We start from the raw sequence: 22,202 nt of genomic DNA on the forward strand, positions 1-22,202 counted from the left end.
AGTTGCAAGTCTTATTTGATTTTGTCAAGTCAAGTCTAAAATCATCAAATTCGTGACTCGAGTCTGACTCGAGTCCAAGTCATGTGACTCGAGTCCACACCTCTGCTATTACCAATCAACTTAACTATGTACCGCATAGTTGTGACCGGTTTAGGTTGGTAATAACTCAGATATAACCGTGTACGTCCTAGGAAAGTAGGCAACCGATTCTTAGAAACAACTCCTCTATTACCATCAATTCATGTTGCAATTGTAGTTATCCAAGGTTTATGTTGGTGACATCCTAAGTTTAATTCATTAAGTATGTACTTTCCTGTTAATTTATTGGAAAGTTCTAAATATTTTATGTATCTTACCATTATGCTTTGATAATTGTTGGCTACCTACAATTGCAACTTGAATTGATGGGTAATAGAGGAGTTGTTTGCCAACTTTCCTAGGAAGTACACAGTTATATCAGAGTTATTACCAACCTATAAACCAGTCACAACTATTGCCTGGGTCTTCTAATATGTCATGATGTGCTCTGTCCTTGTGTCCATGACTGTATTGTACCCTGTATCCCTGTATCCCTACTGTATGTTCTACTATATGAGCTTTTATTTGTGTTTTTATTCTAATGTTATTTATCTTGCTTTTATTCTGTTTGTATTGCTAACCCCTTTTTACACAGGATTTTAGCCTGTACCTTCTGGCAGGGGGACTGCCAATGGAAATGAGCCTTTTGGCTCAAATTGGGTGCATTTACGTTTTTAAAATGTTTTATTAATTGTACGCTGTCCTCCTTGAACAAATAAAGTAAACCTAAACCTATGCTGTACCTAGTTGAGTTGATGGGTTTTTCTGTCGTTTCTCTGTCTTTACTTACTTATTCACACGGTAATTACCCGATACTGAGTGGTAATCACCCAATAATATGCTACCAAGTTACCATATATTTACCGGGCAAATACTTGGTAATTAAAGGGAGTACGTAACAGGACACTATAACAGTACCCATGGGTATTTGACTGGATATACAGAAAAAAACTTTATTAGCTGTAAGCCCTACATTTAGAACACAACTAATTTGTATATAATAGCAAAAAAAAATGCCCTTGAGCCACAAAGTCAGTCCCGTATTCATTGTCAATGGACCAACTCCAAAAAGTTGTCACTTGATGACATCACAGATTCAAGAACATATCGATGCTCTAATTCCCAGCTTAGGGAGACACTGTCGTCTATGTTAATAGATATCGACTCAGCTGTCCAGGATAATTGGAATAGCACAATGTAAATGCTGTTTTAGGCTGGGCTTTACTTTTACAGGAAAAGAGAGAGACTGAGGAAGTATACCCGCCCCCCTCCTCCTCCTCAAACCACACATACCTATGGTAACGCTGCTGTTGAAAGACAGCCTCCTCATTATCCCTACTTCCTTACATTCACCCGTCTTTCTAACAGTCGGTTGTTAGGATGTAATAGATTTGTTTTCCTTCTGTCCTGTCCTGTTAGCTCTTAGTGCTTTAGTGGTTTTGGGGGTAGATGTTCAGGCAGAGGTCAGTTCGGCTGTCTGCCATGTGTCGTTGTTAGCTCTGCGTCTGACAGGTATCGAAATGTGATACGTGGGTGGTATCAAGATTCAAGATTCAAGAGTTTTATTCATCACATACATAACAGGGCATACAGTGAAATGCGGTTGGCCATGCCCGCTTCGATTGTGCAATAAAACAATAGTAATAGTAATAATAATAAAAAGATAACTAGAATAGACATGGTAAAATAGACATGTTATTAAATCGCTTAAAGGCACTGGATCCTATGTACATTCCTATACAATGTGCAGTTTTTCTTCTATGTCCCTATATGCTATACTTGCTGTTACTAACTATACTATACAACAATCACAACAAGTTATTTTCTTAAAAGTGTCCTTTTGTTGTGTGTTTAAACTGACCTGTGGTGCATTTGTGTGTGTGCAAGTGCAGAATGTTGTGTTGTGTTTGTGTATGTCTGTGTTCATCATGTGTGCTTGTGTGTGGAGAGATCAGTGTTCAATGTTCTGATGGCCTGAGGGAAGAAGCTGAGCCTTAGTCTCTCTGTTCTTGTTGCGTGTATAGAGAGGCACTTGCCTGACCGCAGCAGCTTGAACATGCTGTTATTGGGGTGGTGAGGGTCTTTCATTATTCTGCAGGCTCTGGATTTGCACCTCTGGATAAGTCCTGCAGGGGTGGTAGTGCAATACCCATAGTCCATTCTGCTGAGCGCACCATTCTCTGTAGGGCCTTCCTGTCCTGTGCCGTGCAGTTTCCAAACCAGGCAGTGATGTTTCCAGTCAAGATGCTCTCTACAGCTCCGGAGTAGAAGGAGTGGACTATCTTCCCCGATACTCTGAACTTCCTTAATTGTCTCAGGTGGTAGAGGCGCTGTTTTTTTTTTTACCACAGTGGCTATGTGAGTTGACCATGTCAGGTCCTCTGTGATGTGGACTCCCAGGTACTTAAAACTGCTCACACTGTCCACGATTTACTGTCCCATTTATCCACAGTGGCTTGTGTGTCCCCTGCTGTATTCTCTTAAAATCCACAATCAGCTCCTTGGTTTTGCCAATGTTCAGGAGTAGGCTGTTATCCCGGCACCAGCGTGCCAGTACATCAACCTCCTCCCGGTAGGCCTTCTCGTCGTTGTCCGAGATCAGACCCACCACCACCGTGTCGTGCAAACTTCACTATGGAGTTGGAGCTGAACCTGGCCACACAGTCATGTGTGTACAGTGAGTACAGCAGAGGACTGAGAACACAGCCCTGGGGGGACCCGATGCTCAGGAAGATTGAGTTGGAGGTATGACCCTCCACCCTGACCGCCTGGGGCCTGTCGGTGAGAAAGTCCAGGGCCCAGGCGCTTAGGGCGGTGTTCAGACCCAGATCAATCAGCTTGTCAACCAGTCTGGTGGGGACTATGGTGTTGAAAGCTGAACTATCGATCAAACTGCTTCAATAATATCGGGTTTGGAAATGTGCTGTGGTGTCCAAATTCGCACTACTACTTAGGTATTATTCGATACCTAAGTAGTTCATCACCTCAGTGTCAGTGAGCCAATAAGCGTGTTTGTTCCAAGCTATAACATTTCTTCTCTTCAACCACCATCCAAAACCATCCAAAATGTAACAAAGCTTCCGATTGGCTCACACAGCACTCAGCAAAGTACGGTATTGAAGTATTGTTCTGGTATCGGCATTGGCACCGGTATGGAACATTACTAAACGATACCCAGCCCTACTGTCAGCTGATAATAATAGCTACACACACACACACACACGCACACGCACACACACACACACACACACACACACACACACACACACACACACACACACACACACACACACACACACACACACACACACACACACACACACACACACACACACACACACACACACATACACACCAAACCAGGTTGATACGTACAGATGCAGCCATGAGGACTCTCCACCATATTACCGCAGTGAAAGCGCCGTATTGACAGTGTTGACGGAATTAATTTGGAAACCAGGTTGCTGTTCTGTTATGTGCCACCAGGAGGCGCAAAGTCAAGTTGGAATTTACAACCAAGTTACGTCATCTGGGATTCGCTCGTGCATATCCTGTGCACTGTGATGTATAAAGCTGATTTGATTAATTTAGGACAGGTATTGTAACCTGATTATTCACCGTCAAAGATACAAAATGTATTAAAACAATTATATTCTCATTTGGTTCATTACAATTCACTCAAGCCTAGTAACAGACACACATATTTCTGACACTGGGAATACATTCCCTGAGATCCATATAGTGTCGAGTGCATTTTTTACTGGCCAACAACCTCGTCAAATCACAGAACAGACTCACAAAATGCTTTAAACAAACGTATTGAGACACAGAAACTATGCTGTGAAAACTCGGGCGGATAGAAACAGTGCCTTTTATACACGGGCTAAAAACTGTAATCATCCAGCTTTTGATAAACATGAGAGTAGCGCAAAGGGATTGCTTAACAGATTAGCACCGCTGCCTCACAGCAAGACGGGTTCGATCCCCAGCAGGGGGCCTTTCTGTGTGCAGTTTGCATGTTCTCCCCCTGTGTTCGCGTGGGTTTCCTCCAGGTACCCTGGTTTCCTCCCACACCATAAAGACATGCATGGTAGGCAGGGACTACAGATGAAAACTAGCTCATTAGCTAATTCTGGCTCATTTACATTGATGTGGAACCTGAATGAATGAATGAATGAATGAAAAAAATTATGAATGAAATAATGAATGAATGAATGAATGAATGAATGAATGAATGAATGAATGAATGAATGAATGAATGAATGAATGAATGAATGAACACTTTATTTAACAGATTGCAGAATGGTTACAATACAGTACGGCTCAATACACACAATTGTTAAGGGGATGCAGACCAGAGAAAGACGTTTGTCTTGTTTACATCAGGGTCCCCCTGACACTGAAGATGTTGATTAATGTGCATTGTCCCTGGGTAAAAAATTATAATAATAAACTTAAACAGGGGCATCCGGAGCCGCTGGAACGGCGTTGGAATGGCGTTGGGGATTCCCTCGTACATATCCTGTCCACCGCCCACACCCTGGAGAACTGCGCCAAGTTGACTTGTGGATGCAAACAGCTAATCGCAGGCTGAACCAGGGAGAAAGCAGTCATTTTGTTTGGAGACACAGCATCTGCTGTGTGTATTTGCGTTCCAAAGTATAGGAGAGCTATAGCATTTGAACACCGTGTCATGTGCGAACAATAGCTACCTAACCATGAGCTCATCTTTGCATTCACCAATAGTCAGATTCTCTTGCTGGTACCTGAGGGAGGTGAACTGTCGTATAGTTCACTCATTGTTTGTCTTACTTATTATTATTATTATTATTATTATTATTATTATTATTATTATTATTATTATTATTATTATTATTATTATTATTATTATTATTATTATTATTATTATTATTATTATTATTATTATTATTATTATTATTATTATTATTATTATTATTATTATTATTATTATTATTATTATTATTATTATTATTATTTAGCAAAAGGTGCTATACAAATAAAGTTATTATTATTATAAATGAAGGTTCTATACAAAAGCCTATACAAAAAAAATACATCCTATAGGCTATATGAGCGCGTCTCCTGGCATTCTTCTAAGTCCTCTATAACACTCTTTAAACCTAGGCAACATTCATGGCAACAGTCACGGGTATAGTTAAAAACGATCTGGAAAGGAAACTGGGGAAGTCAATAAGCATCATGAATATTCACGCTGCGTGATCATCAGCGGGGTGCCATGCACATAGCGCGGTCGAAAGCTTCATGTGTTGATCTCTGTTGAAATCCCCATCCCTCTATGGAATGTTGAATTGAAATGCAAATACAAGCAATTGTGTGATGCCGACAGACGGCTGTAAATGTGCGGTGACTTGAGGCAGGCCGTCGGAAACCTTCATTTATAATAATAACTTTATAGCGCCTTTTATCGATACATTTTTATTTTTTTATTATATGTTTTAACCTCTTAACTATCCCCCCGCGTGAATATTTTAGGCAACCAACTTGTGTTCAGCGTTTCTCTGATTGGCCACTACGCCCATGTGACCGCGGCAGACCGCGAGAGAGCTGCAGTGCGGAAATAGGCTGCATTCTATTGCCATTCTCTGCGACAAACTCTAACCTTAACCAACTCCGAAACAGCGCCTAAACTTAACCCTTCTAACCTTAACCAACTCCGAAACAATGCCTAACCTTAACCCTAACCTTAACCAACTCCGAAACAATGCCTAACCTTAACCCTAACCTTAACCAACTCCGAAACAATGCCTAACCTTAACCCTAACCTTAACCAACTCCGAAACAATGCCTAAACTTAACCATAACCTTAACCAACTCCAAAAGAATATTGCCATGCTCTAAGACACACTCTAACCTTAACCAACTCCGAAACAGCGCCTAAACTTAACCCTTCTAACCTTAACCAACTCCGAAACAATGCCTAAACTTAACCGGCGAAAGAATGCACACTAAAAAATTAAAAAATAAATTGAAGGGATTCGAACTTGTTACCAACACACCGCAGGATCCACAGCAAGACGGCGAACCAGTTGAGCTAGTCGTTGATGTTAAAAGAGGGGGAATTACGGCTGCATAATGCTGCCGCGTCGCCGCGGGGGCGTGGCTAGACGCAAGTTGGTTACCTAAAATATTCACGCATCCCCCCCAAAAGTGGCCATTTTAGTTTTTGTTTTTGAGGACTGCATACTTTTATTGCAAACCAAAATACTATACTTTATCCTTATATGACATGCATGAGCCTGGTCTCTTTTGAAAGATGACATTCCAAAGTTTCTGATACAATAAAGAAAATCTACTTTTAGTGCTAATCAAATAGAGTAACATATGTCTGAACTTGAGTTGTAGAAAAACGTGTTACTCACGTTTTTCTGTAGTAGTTAGTAGTCCAGAAGTAGTATTTAAAAAATAATTGGTATGGCTGTAAAAATACTGGGTCCATAGCCTGAAGTCTTGTGTAGTACCTGTCCAAATTTCATAAGAATCTGTTCAGAAATGAGTGATTAGAAGCGGTTTTGGTAAAAAGTGAGAGAGCTCAGAAAACGTTTGCCATCTACTTCGGCGCACGCCTCACATATCGGCATGTAACTCGAGAACCGCTAAACGGATTTTGTCACCCGAAACGGCTCTCGACAGGCAACAAATAGGGCTTTAATTCGATATATATATATTGTAAAGATATGCACACCCGAGCCGCTAGAGGTCGCCAAAGTGCCGGTGGGCAAATCGTCCTCAAGAGGGCCCACATGTGGGCCGTTTGTGACTGTTGCCATGAATGTTGCCTAGATTTAAAGAGTGTTATACAAGACTTTACACAGAAGAATGCCAGGAGATGCGCTCATATAAAATAATAGACCTACTACAGAAAGCAGCTCATGACTGTCAGAAATATTGTGTCTGCTACTAGGCTTGAGTAAATTATAATGAACCAAAGGAGAATATACATTTTTTATTTATTTTTAATTTTTTTCATCTTTGACGGTGAATAACACCATGCTAAAATTGACCAGAAATAAAAAATTGCCTCTGAGCTCATTCAGCACCTTCTTGAGATCAAGGAGGCAATTTCCACCCTGCATTGTAAAGCGCTTTGAGTGTCTAGGGCTATATAAATGCAATTCATTATTATTATTATTATTTACGTGGACAGAAAATCTAAGCAAATTAATTGATTGATTGATTTTATTGTGGATTAGAGACATCATCCAAGAGATAAAAACATGTTAAATGCAAGCACTTATTTCCATCATGGTCCCTGTTATATAAAAAACAGGACATACATCAACATAAAACAACATCATAAAACATTAAGATACAATATGCATATACAGTACAGTAAATAAATATGCTACCCTCTCTTTCCTATGCCGTGATCGTACATGCTTTTTGAAACCAGTTAACCCGGGGTAAAGGGAAGATGATTAAACAGAGGGTTTTGTAAATCGATTAAGTATAGACAGCACAATAACACACACCATCCTCTTCAAGGATATTTAAAACAACATCTCCATGACAGCGGATAATGAACAATCCCTGCAAACTGCTCCCACATTTAGCATCTGCACCGCATCTGCAGAGCAGCAGCTTCCATCTGTAGCTGAGCTGTGAAATGGCTTAGAGCTCCACCTGTCTATCTTTCTGGTAGACTAATACTAATGTTAAAACTGATAGACAAACGTTTGTCAGTCTTTCTGATAGTCGTCCTTTGAGGATCATAAGACAATGCTTATGAGACAATGCAAACATGAACATGTCAGAGTAGTTCACACGCAAATGTATATTGACTAATGGAAATCCGGCAACCTGGTCACCAAGCGGGAGTCGTGAGGTGACCGTGTTTTTTCTTTATTATAAAAAATAAATATATTAAAAAAAGATTGTGCACACTTTAATTTACAAATTCACTTAAATACAATTCTGTACATATCCTTTTTTTTCATTTTCCATTCTTATCCATATAATTCCAATCTGTATTCGGTAGGGATGTCCGATATTATCGGCCTACCGATATTATCGGCCGATATCGGCATTCAAATGTGATATCGGAAAATATCGGTATCGGTTTTAAAAAAAAATAATAATAATAATATTTTTTTTACATTTCTATAACCTTTATTTACCCAGGCAAGCAAGTAAGAACAAATTCTGATTTTATTTATTGTCAAAAGTATGCATAATGTTGTGTTAATTCCACATCAAGAGATATGTAATGTTAATTACCTGAAATTATTCCATTTTTTGGGGGGGGAAACCCTGCATATATCGGTATCGGTTGATATCGGTTGATATCGGTATCGGAAATTAAGAGTTGGACAATATCGGTATATCGGTATCGGTAAAAAAGCCAATATCGAGCATCCCTAGTATTCGGATATTTTTCTTTTTTCCATACATTATCAAAAATATAATTTTATATTGCCCAATTATATAATTATATTATATTTATACACACTTAAATACAATATTATATATAATTTTCATACACATGTTCCCTTATTAACCATAACAATTCAAAATGTATACCTTCTAGCTGTGAGGTGACAGTGTTAACCACTACACCACCGTGCCTCCCGCTCATTCTCTATTTCTATTTCATACTGCAGTTAAATGTTGAACGGGGCATCATATACCACATCATGAGCAAATCATGTCAATAAATTCTGTACAATTAGGTGCCAAACACAACACAAGTACACAACTACACAAGACATTTAGTTAAAGGAACACGCCAGAGAGAGACAATAAGATAGATACAATGCCTAAGCTAACTGGCACTTTCCGCTTCCATTCATTGTGCTTAGCTAGGCTAACGTGCAGCCAGATGGCTTTCTACTGAACGCACAGAGAGGAGACCGGTATCTATCTTCTTGTCTCTCTCTCTCTGGAGAAGACGGTAAGCGAATTTCCCAAAATGTTGTGTTCCTTTAATAAACATAGTGATAATAATCCACATAATTAGACTTAACTCCCTCAATTACGACGCTGTCAATGGGAAGTCAAAGGCAAACCTACATCAAATGTCAATAAAGCGATACAGAACATATACAATAATACTCATTCATAAGTCCTTATGCTGTGAAATATTAACCCTTTCACTGCCACACTACCAAACGGTTAACCCTTTCACTGCAACAATACACAGAAGGTTAACCCTTTCACTGCCACACAACAGCTGGTTAACCCTTTCACTGCCACACTACAGAAGGTTAACCCTTTACTATAACACTGGTAAAGGGTTAACCTTCTGTAGTGTGACAGTATAAGGGTTAATCACTCTGCGCCTGGTCTTGGATCTGCCCACGGGGGTACTGGGCCACAGCGCGGAGGTCACCGATGCCTGGACTTGGATCTGCCCACGGGGGTACTGGGCCACAGCGCGGAGGTCACCGGTGCCTGGACTTGGATCTGCCCACGGGGGTACTGGGCCACAGCGGTCACGGGTAGTCTCTTGTTCTCGCTGCTCGCAATTATGCCACAACAATGTGGAACGCCCTACCCACAGCCGTAAAAAGATGTGAATCCCTACCCACATTCAAAACCGCTCTTAAAGAGCACCTACGGGAGGCTGCAATTCGAAACTGGCTACCGTAAATGTCCAACCCCCCCCCCCTCCTAATAGACAGTCTCCTCCCCACCGTATGTATATATTCTCTCCCCACCGTATGTATATGTTTTCTCCCACCCACCCACCCCCTCCTAATGTACAGTCTCCTCCCCATCATATGTATAGATTCTCTGTTAGGATCTATGGGTAACAGAGTATATTTGCATATCGTATATATGTCACAAATGTAACAGTACTATATACCTGTATGTCATGTATGTCCCTATGCCATAAATGTCATGATGGCATGTATGTTGTGTAGCCTATGTCATAAATGTCACTATGAATTGAAAATGGGGGACCCTGATGTAAACAAGACGAACGTCTTTCTCTGGTCTGCATCCCCTTAACAAATTGTGTGTATTGAGCCGTACTGTATTGTACCCATTCTGCAATCTGTTAAAGAAAGTTTTCATTCATTCATTCATTCATTCATTCATTCATTCATTCATTCATTCATTCATTCATTCATTCATTCATTCATTCATTCATTCATTCATTCATTCATTCATTCATTCATTCATTCGGGTGACGGTAATAAAGGGGCTTCAGTCTTGGCTGATCTACTTTGATATTCAGGATGTGAGCAGCAGCTCATTTAGCGAGGCGATCGGAGGGAAGCGCTCCCTTCTCTTATTCGAAGTCGTAACACGTGGGGCGCGGGCCCCTGGACCGATGTGATAAGCATGTGTCTCAATGCACAACGTGTGGGAGTTATCATTACAAAGACTGGACACGCTCGGTTTGACAGTATAAATTATAGATGATAGAGGATAATAGATGCGATGCACTTTGATATAAAGTCATGCCCCGGCTATGTGAAGGCTCCGGTAGCAATGGCAACCCTTCACAATATATAATATAAGATTAGATATAACATTTATCTGTTCATTCGGCCCATTGTGCATAGAGTGAATGGCCAGATGGAACACACACACACACGCGAGAGAGAGAGAGATAGAGAGAGAGAGAGAGAGAGAGAGAGAGAGAGAGAGAGAGAGATTGATTGATTGATTGATTGATTGATTGATTGATTGATTGATTGATTGATTGATTGATTGATTGATTGATTGATTGATTGATTGATGGGTACAATTCTTGTTTACATCAGGGTCCCCCATTTTCAATTCATAATGACATTTATGACATACACAACATACAGATATATCATGCTATTTATGACATACAGTACATGACATACAGGTATACAGTACTGTTACATTTGTGACATATAAGATATGCAAATATACAGTACTGTTGAACAGAGGTCCTAACAGAAAATATACACATACGATTGGGAGGAAACTGTAAATTAGGAGGGGGTGGGTGGGTGGGATAGGGGGGAGGGGGGGGTTGGACATTTACGGTGGCCAGTTTAGAATTGCAGCCTCCCGTAGGTGCTTTTTGAGAGCGGTTTTGAAGGTGGGTAGGGATTCACATGTGGCATAATTGCGAAACGTGTTTAGTCCCTTGTTTGTGCCGAATCTGGGTTGAACATGATTTGTGGAACTCCCTTTTTTTTGTTATCCGTTACTCATGGTTTTATGTTCCTGTGTATTCAAGTTCAAGTTTCTTTATTAGTTGTCATACAGAAGTACAGAATACTTTTATACAAAATGCTTCTTTCTGTTTCGCTCCAGAGACTGTGCTAGGCAAAAATAGATAATAAAATAAGTATAGCAAGTATAAAATAGAAGTCAAGTACGTAGATAAAAAATTTCAGTATATACATATTAGTGCTGTCAGGCGATTAAAATAATTAATCTAATTAATTACAGGATTTGTAATTAATTAATCTAATTAATCGCATTTTAATCGCATTACCATTTTATGCCTCATATTCTATATTCTATAATCATATTTCAAATAGCATGTGTCCGGATGTCAGAATTCAGTACTGTATCTACAAAACCTTCTGTTTAATCATCTTCCATCTATTAATTTGCTTAGATTTTTCAGGTCTGGTCAATTTGAGCATGGTGTTATTCACAGTCAAAGATAAAAAAAAATGTATTGATATTCTCATTTGGTTCATTACAATTTACTCAAAATAAAATGTTCATTCAATCAATCACCGCGCAGATTGATTGATTGAATGAAAATGTTATTATCAGATTGCAGAATGGGTACAATACAGTACGGCTCAATACACACAATTGTTAAGGGAATGCAGACCAGAGAAAGACTTTCGTCTTGTTTACATCAGGGTCCCCCATTTTCAATTCATAATGAATTGTAAGTAAGAGTGCAACTTGCACCGTGCAATCCATTCTTTGTGGATCTAGCCCACAGTATTTCTGACACTGGGAATACATTCCCTGAGATTCATAGATGTCCCTAGAATCAGATACCAATAAAATGCAAATGGACCATATTAAAAAAAAACTGTAAATGTGTATTCTACATGCTTATGGAATGAATGAGATACAAAAAAAAATATTATAAAAAAAAAAAAAAAAAGAAAACTTTTTTTTGTAATTAATTTTGAGTTAATTTTCATAATGCGATTATTTGCTGTGTAATTAATTAATCTAATTAACGCGATAAACTGACAGCCCTAATACATATATACAATGCTCTATGTAGAGTAGGAGTAACTGAGTTACCATACAAAATACTATACAGTGCAAAGCAGAAGTGGGATGAGGTACAATTTAGGTACAATATAATTTACAGTAAGGTGTAATGAGGTATGGGTTGTAGTGCAAATTATTTACAGATAAATATAAAGTGTGCTTGGTGTACTAAAGTGGTTAAAGTGGGTGCTGCAGTGAGTTGTATGTTTAAAGTGAGTGTGTGCGTGTGGATCTGTGTGCTGTGAGTGCATTTGATGGTTGTTACATAGTGTTATTGTTCGTTGAGCATCCTGATGGCCTGGGGATAGAAGCTTCTTCTGAGTCTTTCTGTGCTTGCCATGAGACTCCTGTATCGCTTGCCTGACCGCAGCAGTTCATAGAGGCAGTTGTTTGGGTGGCTCGAGTCTTTGATAATTCTCTTAGCCTTGCCCATGCACCGCTTGTTGTAAATGCCCTGGAGAGTGGGAAGCCCCCCTCCAATTGTGTGTTCGGCTGAGCGGACCACTCTCTGTAGTCTGCTACGGTCTTGTGCGGTGCTATTCCCAAACCAGGAGGTGATATTGCCAGTCAGTATGCTCTCTATTGTGCATGAGTAGAAGTTCTTAAGGATCGTCTGACTGACTTGGAACTTCCTTAGGCATCTGAGGAAGTAGAGGCGTTGCCTTGCCTTCTTCACAACACTGTCAATGTGTGAGGTCCATGTCAAGTCCTCGGATATGTGGACTCCGAGGTACTTAAAACTGTTCACTCTCTCGACCGGTGCCCCGTCGATGCTGAGGGGGCTGTAGTCCCTGACCCCCGACCTCCTAAAGTCCACAATCATCTCCTTTGTTTTGCTGACGTTCAGGGAGAGGCTGTTCTCTTGACACCATCCCGCTAGAACCTTGACCTCCTCCAGGTAGGCCCTCTCGTCGTTTGCAGAGATCAGGCCCACCACTACTGTGTCGTCAGCAAATTTGATGATTGTGTTGTTGTTCTGCTGTGCCACACAGTCATGTGTGTACAGGGAGTAGAGGAGGGGACTCAGAACACAGCCCTGGGGGGCCCCTATGTTGAGAGTGATGGATGAGGATGGATTCTTATTCTTATTATTATCTTTTTTTGCCTATTGTCAGCGACTTTGGGTCTTTGAAAAGCGCTATACAAAATAAATGAATTATTATTATTATTATTATTAGAGAGAGAGAGAGAGAGAGAGAGAGAGAGAGAGAGAGAGAGAGAGAGAGAGAGAGAGAGAGAGAGAGAGACAGACTGGTTCTGTTGTGACCTGCCAGACTGGTTCTGACCTGACAGACAGACTGGTTCTGTTGTGACCTGACAGACTGGTTCTGTTGTGACCTGGCTGACTGGTTCTGACTAGGGATGTGCATCTCCTCACTGAGGCCGATGCGATGCGCATCTCGATACGGTGCCATGATACGATACATTAACGATACATTTGAAGCACCGGGCGATGCGATACGATTCACCCCCTGTTGAGATACGATACGATTCGATACGATTTGCTTCAACATAATGCGATTCGGGGCGATACGATGCGATTCAACACGATGCAAAATAATGATACAATTGTATGGTATGACAGAGGATTTGGTTGTATTCCTTATATGCAGCTTATATTATTATTAAAAATAAAATAATCTACTGTAAGACAATTTATATAAAAACTCTTCGGTGCCTAAGAAGACTTTTGCATAGTACTGTCTTTTCTATCCACTTTAGCTAAAAACACACACGAGACGAGAGAGAGAGAGAGAGAGAGAGAGAGAGAGAGAGAGAGAGAGAGAGAGAGAGAGAGAGACCCTCCCCGTCTGAGTTGCCGTCGACAGTTGATGATGTCACACACACTAGACTAGGTCACTAGGATGCGTCTATACGTTCCATAGCCGCATTATGTAAACAACACACGGAGCCAGGCTGGATGGATGCATGAAGCAATATAATTAAGAAACGAATAACCAATAAATGTGAAGTTATCTTTGAACCCCTGTTGTCAAGCGTCTTCAATATACCCCCCCCCCCCCTCCTCACTAATGGTACTGGTGTTGCAGAGTCAGGTTAGTTAGTTAGTTAGTTAGTTAGTTAGTTAGTTAGTTAGTTAGTTAGTTAGTTAGTTAGTTAGTTAGTTAGTTAGTTAGTTAGTTAGTTAGTTAGTTAGTTAGTTAGTTAGTTAGACATTAGTTTAGCGTTAGCTGAACGGCTAACTGGCGTTAGCCAGAGGCTACTAGCGTTAGCATGTTGATCAATTCTATTCATGTCTCCTCCTCGACTTCCACTGTTTGTTGATAACTGTGACGCGGCTCTCGCCTTATGTAGTAGCGAAGCAATAGAGTCTGCTGTGTGTGTGCAGTCACAGTGGACTGCTGACAGAAGTGGATGAGAGGAAATTATATGAATGCATCGGTTTTTGACCGATGCAAAGACGCTACAACAAGATGCATCGCGAGTTCAGCCTGACATTTTGCCGATGCAGACTTATTCCACCGGTGCACTCGCATCGTGAACGTGTATGCCGGCGCACCGATGCAAATCGATGAATCGTCACATCACTAGTTCTGACTGGTTCACGGCAGGTAGCTTAGCCGACACGGCAGGTAGCATAGTCTACACGACAGGTAGGTAGCTTAGCCTACACGGCACGTAGCTTAGCCTACATGACAGGTAGCTTAGCCGACATGGCAGGTAGGTAGCATAGCCTACACGGCAGGTAGCATAGCCTACACGGCAGGTATCTTAGCCTACACGGCAGGTAGCATAGCCTACACGGCAGGTAGCTTAGCCTACACGGCAGGTAGCTTAGCCTACACGACAAGTAGCTTAGCCGACATGGCAGGTAGGTAGCTTAGCCTACACGGCAGGTAGGTAGCTTAGCCTACATGGTAGGTAGCTTAGCCTACACGACAGGTAGCTTAGCCTACACGGCAGGTAGGTAGCTTAGCCTACATGGCAGGTAGCATAACCTACACGGCAGGTAGGTAGCTTAGCCTACATGGCAGGTAGCATATCCTACACGGCAGGCAGGTAGCTTAGCCTTCATGGCAGGTAGGTAGCTTAACCTACACAGCAGGTAGCTTAGCCTACACGGCAGATAGGTAGCATAGCCTACACAGCAGGTAGGTAGCATAGCCTACACAGCAGGTAGGTAGCTTAGCCTACACAGCAGGTAGCTTAGCCTACACGGCATGTAGCATAGCCTACATGGCACGTAGCTTAGCCTACACGGCAGGTAGCATAGTCTACACGGCAGGTAGGTAGCTTAGCCTACACGGCAGGTAGCATAGCCTACATGGCAGGTAGCTTAGTCTACACGGCAGGTAGGTAGCTTAGCCTACATGGCAGGTAGCATAGCCTACATGGCAGGTAGCTTAGCCTACACGGCAGTTAACATAGCCTACATGGCACGTAGCTTAGCCTACATGGCAGGTAGGTAGCTTAGCCTACACAGCAGGTAGCTTAGCCTACACGGCAGGTAGCTTAGCCGACATGGCAGGTAGGTAGCTTAGCCTACACGGCAGGTAGGTAGCTTAGCCTACACGGCAGGTAGCATAGCCTACATGGCAGGTAGCTTAGCCTACACGGCAGGTAACATAGCCTACATGGCACGTAGCTTAGCCTACATGGCAGGTAGGTAGCTTAGCCTACACAGCAGGTAGCTTAGCCTACACGGCAGGTAGCTTAGCCGACATGGCAGGTAGGTAGCTTAGCCTACACGGCAGGTAGGTAGCTTAGCCTACATGGCAGGTAGCTTAGCCTACATGGCAGGTAGGTAGCTTAGCCTACATGGCAGGTAGCATAGCCTACACGGCAGGCAGGTAGCTTAGCCTACATGGCAGGTAGCATAGCCTACATGGCAGGTAGCTTAGCATACACAGCAGGTAGGTAGCTTAGCCTACATGGCAGGTAGGTAGCATAGCCTACATGGCAGGTAGGTAGCATAGCCTACACGGGAGGTAGGTAGCATAGTCTACATGGCAGGTAGGTAGCATAGCCTACATGGCTGGTAGCTTAGCCTACATGGCAGGTAGCTTAGCCTACATGGCAGGTAGCTTAGCCTTCATGGCAGGTAGGTAGCTTAACCTACACAGCAGGTAGCTTAGCCTACACAGCAGGTAGCTTAGCCTACACAGCAGGTAGCTTAGCCTACACGGCAGGTAGCATAGCCTACATGGCAGGTAGCTTAGCCTACATGGCAGGTAGCATAGCCTACATGGCAGGTAGGTAGCATAGCCTACACAGCAGGTAGCTTAGCCTTCACAACAGGTAGCTTAGCCTACACGGCAGGTAGCTTAGCCTACACGGCAGGCAGGTAGCTTAGCCTACACAGCAGGTAGGTAGCTTAGCCTACACAGCATATAGGTAGCTTAGCCTACACGGCAGGTAGGTAGCTTAGCCTACATGGCAGGCAGGTAGCTTAGCCTACACTGCGGCGTCTCTCTCCCTTGCCGACGCCTCGTCTCACTGGGACACAGAGACACTCTGCTGGCTCTACAGTTCCAGTGGACCACAGCCCGGCACCTCTTTGCTGAAGGACATCCAAAACCCGCCAACCTTACCCATCTGGCCTCCTTCTGTCACGGTCACATGCCTTTGCGGCGAGGCCGCTCTCCCTCATGGCCAGCACCGGAGAAATCGATGCAGCTCGGAGCTCATGAAGAGGGACATTGAAGTCGAAGGAGTGGTTTATGAATTTCTCTCTGTCACGGAGTGGTCTATGAACATGCTCTTCATCAGGAGGCTCTACTCGAAGCAGCAAGTGACCAATCCAAGTGCTCCTGTGCGTCTTCGGCAGAACGATCTGTTCCGCGTGTTTTTCCATTGTGTTTATCTCTTTTGGGGGGGGGGGGGGGGGGGGGGGGCACACGGGGAGAACATGTAAACTACACACATAAAGGCCCAATACTGAAGGCCTATAGGTTAGAAATATACATTCCTCAAATACTGAAGGCCTATAGGTTAGAAATATACATTCCTCAAATACTGAAGGCCTATAGGTTAGAAATATACATTCCTCAAATACTGAAGGCCTGTAGGTTAGAAATATACATTCCTCAAATACTGAAGGCCTATAGGTTAGAAATATACATTCCTCAAATACTGAAGGCCTATAGGTTAGAAATATACATTCCTCAAATACTGAAGGCCTATAGGTTAGAAATATACATTCCTCCAACACTGAAGGCCTATGGTTAGAAATATACATTCCTCAAACACTGAAGACCTATAGGTTAGAAATATACATTCCTCAAACACTAAAGGCCTATAGGTTAGAAATATACATTCCTCAAACACTGAAGTCCTATAGGTTAGAAATATACATTCCTCAAACACTGAAGTCCTATAGGTTAGAAATATACATTCCTCAAAAACTGAAGGCCTGTAGGTTAGAAATATACATTCCTCAAACACTGAAGACCTATATGTTTTAAATATACATTCCTCAAACACTGAAGGCCTATAGGTTTGAAATATACATTCCTCAAACACTGAAGGCCTATAGGTTTGAAATATACATTCCTCAAACACTGAAGTCCTATAGGTTAGAAATATACATTCCTCAAACACTGAAGTCCTATTGTTAGAAATATACATTCCTCAAACACTGAAGTCCTGTAGGTTAGAAATATACATTCCTCAAACACTGAAGGCCTGTAGGTTAGAAATATACATTCCATAAACACTGAAGGCCTGTAGGTTAGAAATATACATTCCATAAAAACTGAAGGCCTATAGGTTAGAAATATACATTCCATAAACACTGAAGGCCTGTAGGTTTGAAATATACATTCCATAAACACTGAAGGCCTATAGGTTTGAAATATACATTCCTCAAACACTGAAGTCCTATTGTTAGAAATATACATTCCTCAAACACTGAAGACCTATAGGTTTTAAATATACATTCCATAAACACTGAAGGCCTGTAGGTTAGAAATATACATTCCATAAACACTGAAGGCCTGTAGGTTAGAAATATACATTCCATAAACACTGAAGGCCTATAGGTTAGAAATATACATTCCATAAACACTGAAGGCCTGTAGGTTATAAATATACATTCCATAAACACTGAAGGCCTGTAGGGTGCACCACCACATTATCTGTGGTGCTGAAATCTTTTGTCTTGGATTGATCAAATTAGTGTTTTCGGAGAGGTCGGGCGCGCCCAGTAACAACTATGAAGACATTCTATTAGCCTAGTCCATTATTAACAAAGCAGTATATAGGCGGTCAGGTGGCGTAGCGGAGATTGCGTTCGTCACCAACCCCGGAGACGCCTGTTCGAATCCAGCTCACAGCTCCGGGGTTGTCACCAGCTTGGCTGGCCGTTCACACTAATACAATTGGCAGTATTAAGGCCTCTGCATGCTACAGCAAATTCAAAGCAACTTCAACACAACATCGACAAAGCAACGGTGTTGCAGACACATTACCTTTATGCTTCTGCAAAATCAACGCGCAGCCTATGATGCAACAAAATGTACCCCGGATGTGCGGCTCGAGCGCGCCCAGCCCGCCTGAATACTTTGGGCAGCCGAAGGTGCGCACTCTAGCCATTACAAACGGATTTCCCTTCTCAACCATACATCGTTAGTATAATAATAGCCCTGTTTATGTTTGTTTTCGCTTGTGTTCTTGTATATAGTGTAATATCAACCCAGTCCATGTCATCCCCATTGTTTCCCCAATCTCCTTCCACGAATTCATCGTCATAATGCTATCCTTGTAGTCTTTAGACCCGCTATTATATAAATGTTGGTACTTTCGGACCTCCTCTGCAATACGTTCCTGCATTTGATTCATTTTAAACAAACAATTAAACAAGTGTAATGAAACAATACACTAGCTATCGAGCTCCTGTCAGAAAGTTTTCTTTTGGTCTCGAGCTCCTGTCAGAAAGTTTTCTTTTGGTCTCGAGCCAGGAACACTAGAAGTGACAGACAGCCCCGCCCCCATTCACTACCAACCAATCACTGCTATGCAATACCAACGCAACGGGTCTTTAGATTAGATTTTGGACACAGGTACGCAACGCCCAAGCAACACAGTCTACAAGACTGTCTGCAACAAGCGCGCTGAAATCGCGCCGATGTTGTGTTGAAGTTGCTTTGAATTTGCTGTAGCATGCAGAGGCCTTTAGAGGGTGGGAGAAGCTGGCGGGGTGGGTCCGGGTCGTTGTAAACAGCGACTCCTACAGTTCGGTCGGGGCGCCTGCTAAGCGCGGATAGGATCTAAGGGGGGTAGTGTGATCCTGTTACGGACGGTGTCCTTATGTGTATATATATGGGAGTAATGTATGTAATCTGTTGTGTATATAGGCATGTTTTGTTTGTTGTTGTCTTGTCTCCCTCTTGTATCTACATATCCCCAGGTTCCCAGTTGCAGCAGCAGCTGGTCAATCAGCAACTCACCCCGGTGCAACGGCAGCTGAGACTCGTTCTGCAATCAACATCCACTCTCCCTTCATAATACCCTTTGTGTTTCAGTGTTAGTTGGCTCCCTGGTTCGTTTGGTTCATTGGTTGTGGTAACTATTCTGTGTCTTTGTGGGAGAGTTCTTTGTATCTGTTTGTAATTAGAGCGGTGGCTCTTTAGGGTGCTTTTGTACCAGATCTGGTTAAAGCTCGGTTTGAGTTCTTAGGTATCTTTTGGTACCAGAGCTGGTGAAAGCTCTGGTTCATTATTGTTAGCATAGGAAATATTGTTGTGTATTTGGTGTAGAGCTGGTACCTGAAGCTCTTGTTCATTGCATTGTGTTTAGGAGTCTTTATAGTTTGTGTACATTTCTGCTCACTGGTATGTCCTCTTTGCTCTCTGTGTTGCTGATCCTTATTTGTAAAATAAATATTGTTATTTTACAATCTGTCTCCGGTGTTTTGTGTCACTGCACCCTCACCTATCCTGTCTGTGGCCTTGTGTTGCGTCTCCCCACGGGGGTACGTAACAGATCCTTCCACACGTTACACCCTCTCAGTGAGAGTCCGCGCTGCCAGGTGAAAAGAAGCGGTTGATTGGCTAGACGTGTGTCGGAGGAAGCACGTGATAGCCTCCACTCTCCCAGACCGACTGTGGGGGGTAGAGTGCGCAGCGACCAGGAAGGGGATTGGGAATTGGCATAACGACTAACATTGGGATGGGAGAAAATTGGAGGAAAAAGGAGGGGGGAAAATATCAATAATAATAAAAAATTAAAAAAGCAGTATATCTAAATGCTCACATTTAGATCTAAATGTTTTGTACTTTATCTACACGTTATTCTTATACATACAAATTCAGTATTACTTTACTGTCCCTCGCGATTGACAATCTGCACGTGGCACCTCTGGATCTGGTCAGACCACCTGCCCGGCTGGACTGAGGCGGGTTCAACTCTCCAGACCTTGGTGCTTCACAGCTTCAGCCGCTGTGATCTCTGCCACGTTGACTGATGTGGTCTCTTGTAGGGTTTGACTACGGGTACTATTTCACAGATGGAGCCTCTGCGGAACTATATATATATAGTCACTGCGCGCTTCCTTAAAGCCCAACCTCCAGGTTAAACCCTACTGATCAATTATGGGTAGTTTACATCATTGGTATATAATTTCATTATTTATTTTTTTCCATTTGACACCGGAAATGCCACTCTGAAAGAGTTAAAAAGGTCCACGCACAAATAACATGCACGCGCGAATCAAAAAAGCTTATCAAACGCCGACGTCACTACAGGTGCATATTAATGAGCCGAATCTAAAAGCTTATCAGACGCTAGCACGGCCGTGACGTCACTTCAGGAAATGCCTTGCCCGTCCGGGTCATAGTACTAGATCAATGGTGGCCCACTCGGTGCATCACAGTTAGTAGCCTATAGCTCCGCCGTCCCTGCTACAGTCGGGACCACTACACTGACGTTAGCCTATGGTTCTCTCCTCTTTGTGTGCCCCCGTCCTCGCGGGTGTCCTGCGGAGGAGCTTGTGGACGCGACAACAGTTAGTTAGCTCATAGCTATCGTGTACCACTAGCCTTTACGGGCTCGAGCACGGCTACAGGCTGCCACCATTGTCGCCGTTGTCGCGTCCATGGGCCCCCCGGCAGGGTACCCGTGGGGACGGGGTGTACAGAGAGGAGAGAACCATTTTGGGTCGGCCGTTCATGCCGGCCAGCGAGCCGGATGTCGGGATATGTTGTTAGCACAATAGCTACCAAGCTAAGCTATGTTAGCTACTAACGTTATAAACACAATATGTGTACAACGACACAATGATTTACATTATTACAAATATGGTAACGTGGTTGTGGCTTTTACAAATAGTGGTTAGCTTTAGAGATGGGTGGCTATAATCACGGAGCAATAGTGTTAGGTGAAACAGATACATTTTCATTCGGCTAGTAGTAGCAAGCATATATCTATGGTAGCAAGGCTCTCTGCCTGCAGTGCCTGCCACTAGCTGTGTGTGACTCTCAGCGCCCCCTGGTGAGCCCCCTGGTGCCCTGCACCTGTTGTGACGAGATCATTTCGATTACACACGCACGTTATGAACCATTGATTAAAATATCCATGTGCGTGGTGATTGTGTTGGGCAGACAAAATGTTTGATAAAAACGCTAAAACTGGGTCAATTTCAATACTTTTTTTTTCCTTCTTCATGAAACTCACCGTTGGCCTAGTCCACATTGTTTATTGAACAAAAATACAACGTGAAGGTTGGCCTTTAACGCAGTCTTGTCGTGCCCCTCTGAGAGGGACTATTTTGGTAAAAGTGTTGCCTGTTCAGTGGGCACATGCACTGCTCTGTGATCTGAGTAATGTGCGTCATGAGTTACAGTGCTTATTATTCGGTTGTATTACACAGCTAACCTTAGTTTTTTAATGACCAACTCAATTCAATGAAATGTACTACATTTGTTTTAACATGCTGTCAACTAGGGATG

The sequence above is a fragment of the Notolepis coatsorum genome (genome assembly GCF_963971535.1).
Source record: "Notolepis coatsorum genome assembly, chromosome: 2".
Taxonomy (NCBI): Eukaryota; Metazoa; Chordata; class Actinopteri; order Aulopiformes; family Paralepididae; genus Notolepis; species Notolepis coatsorum.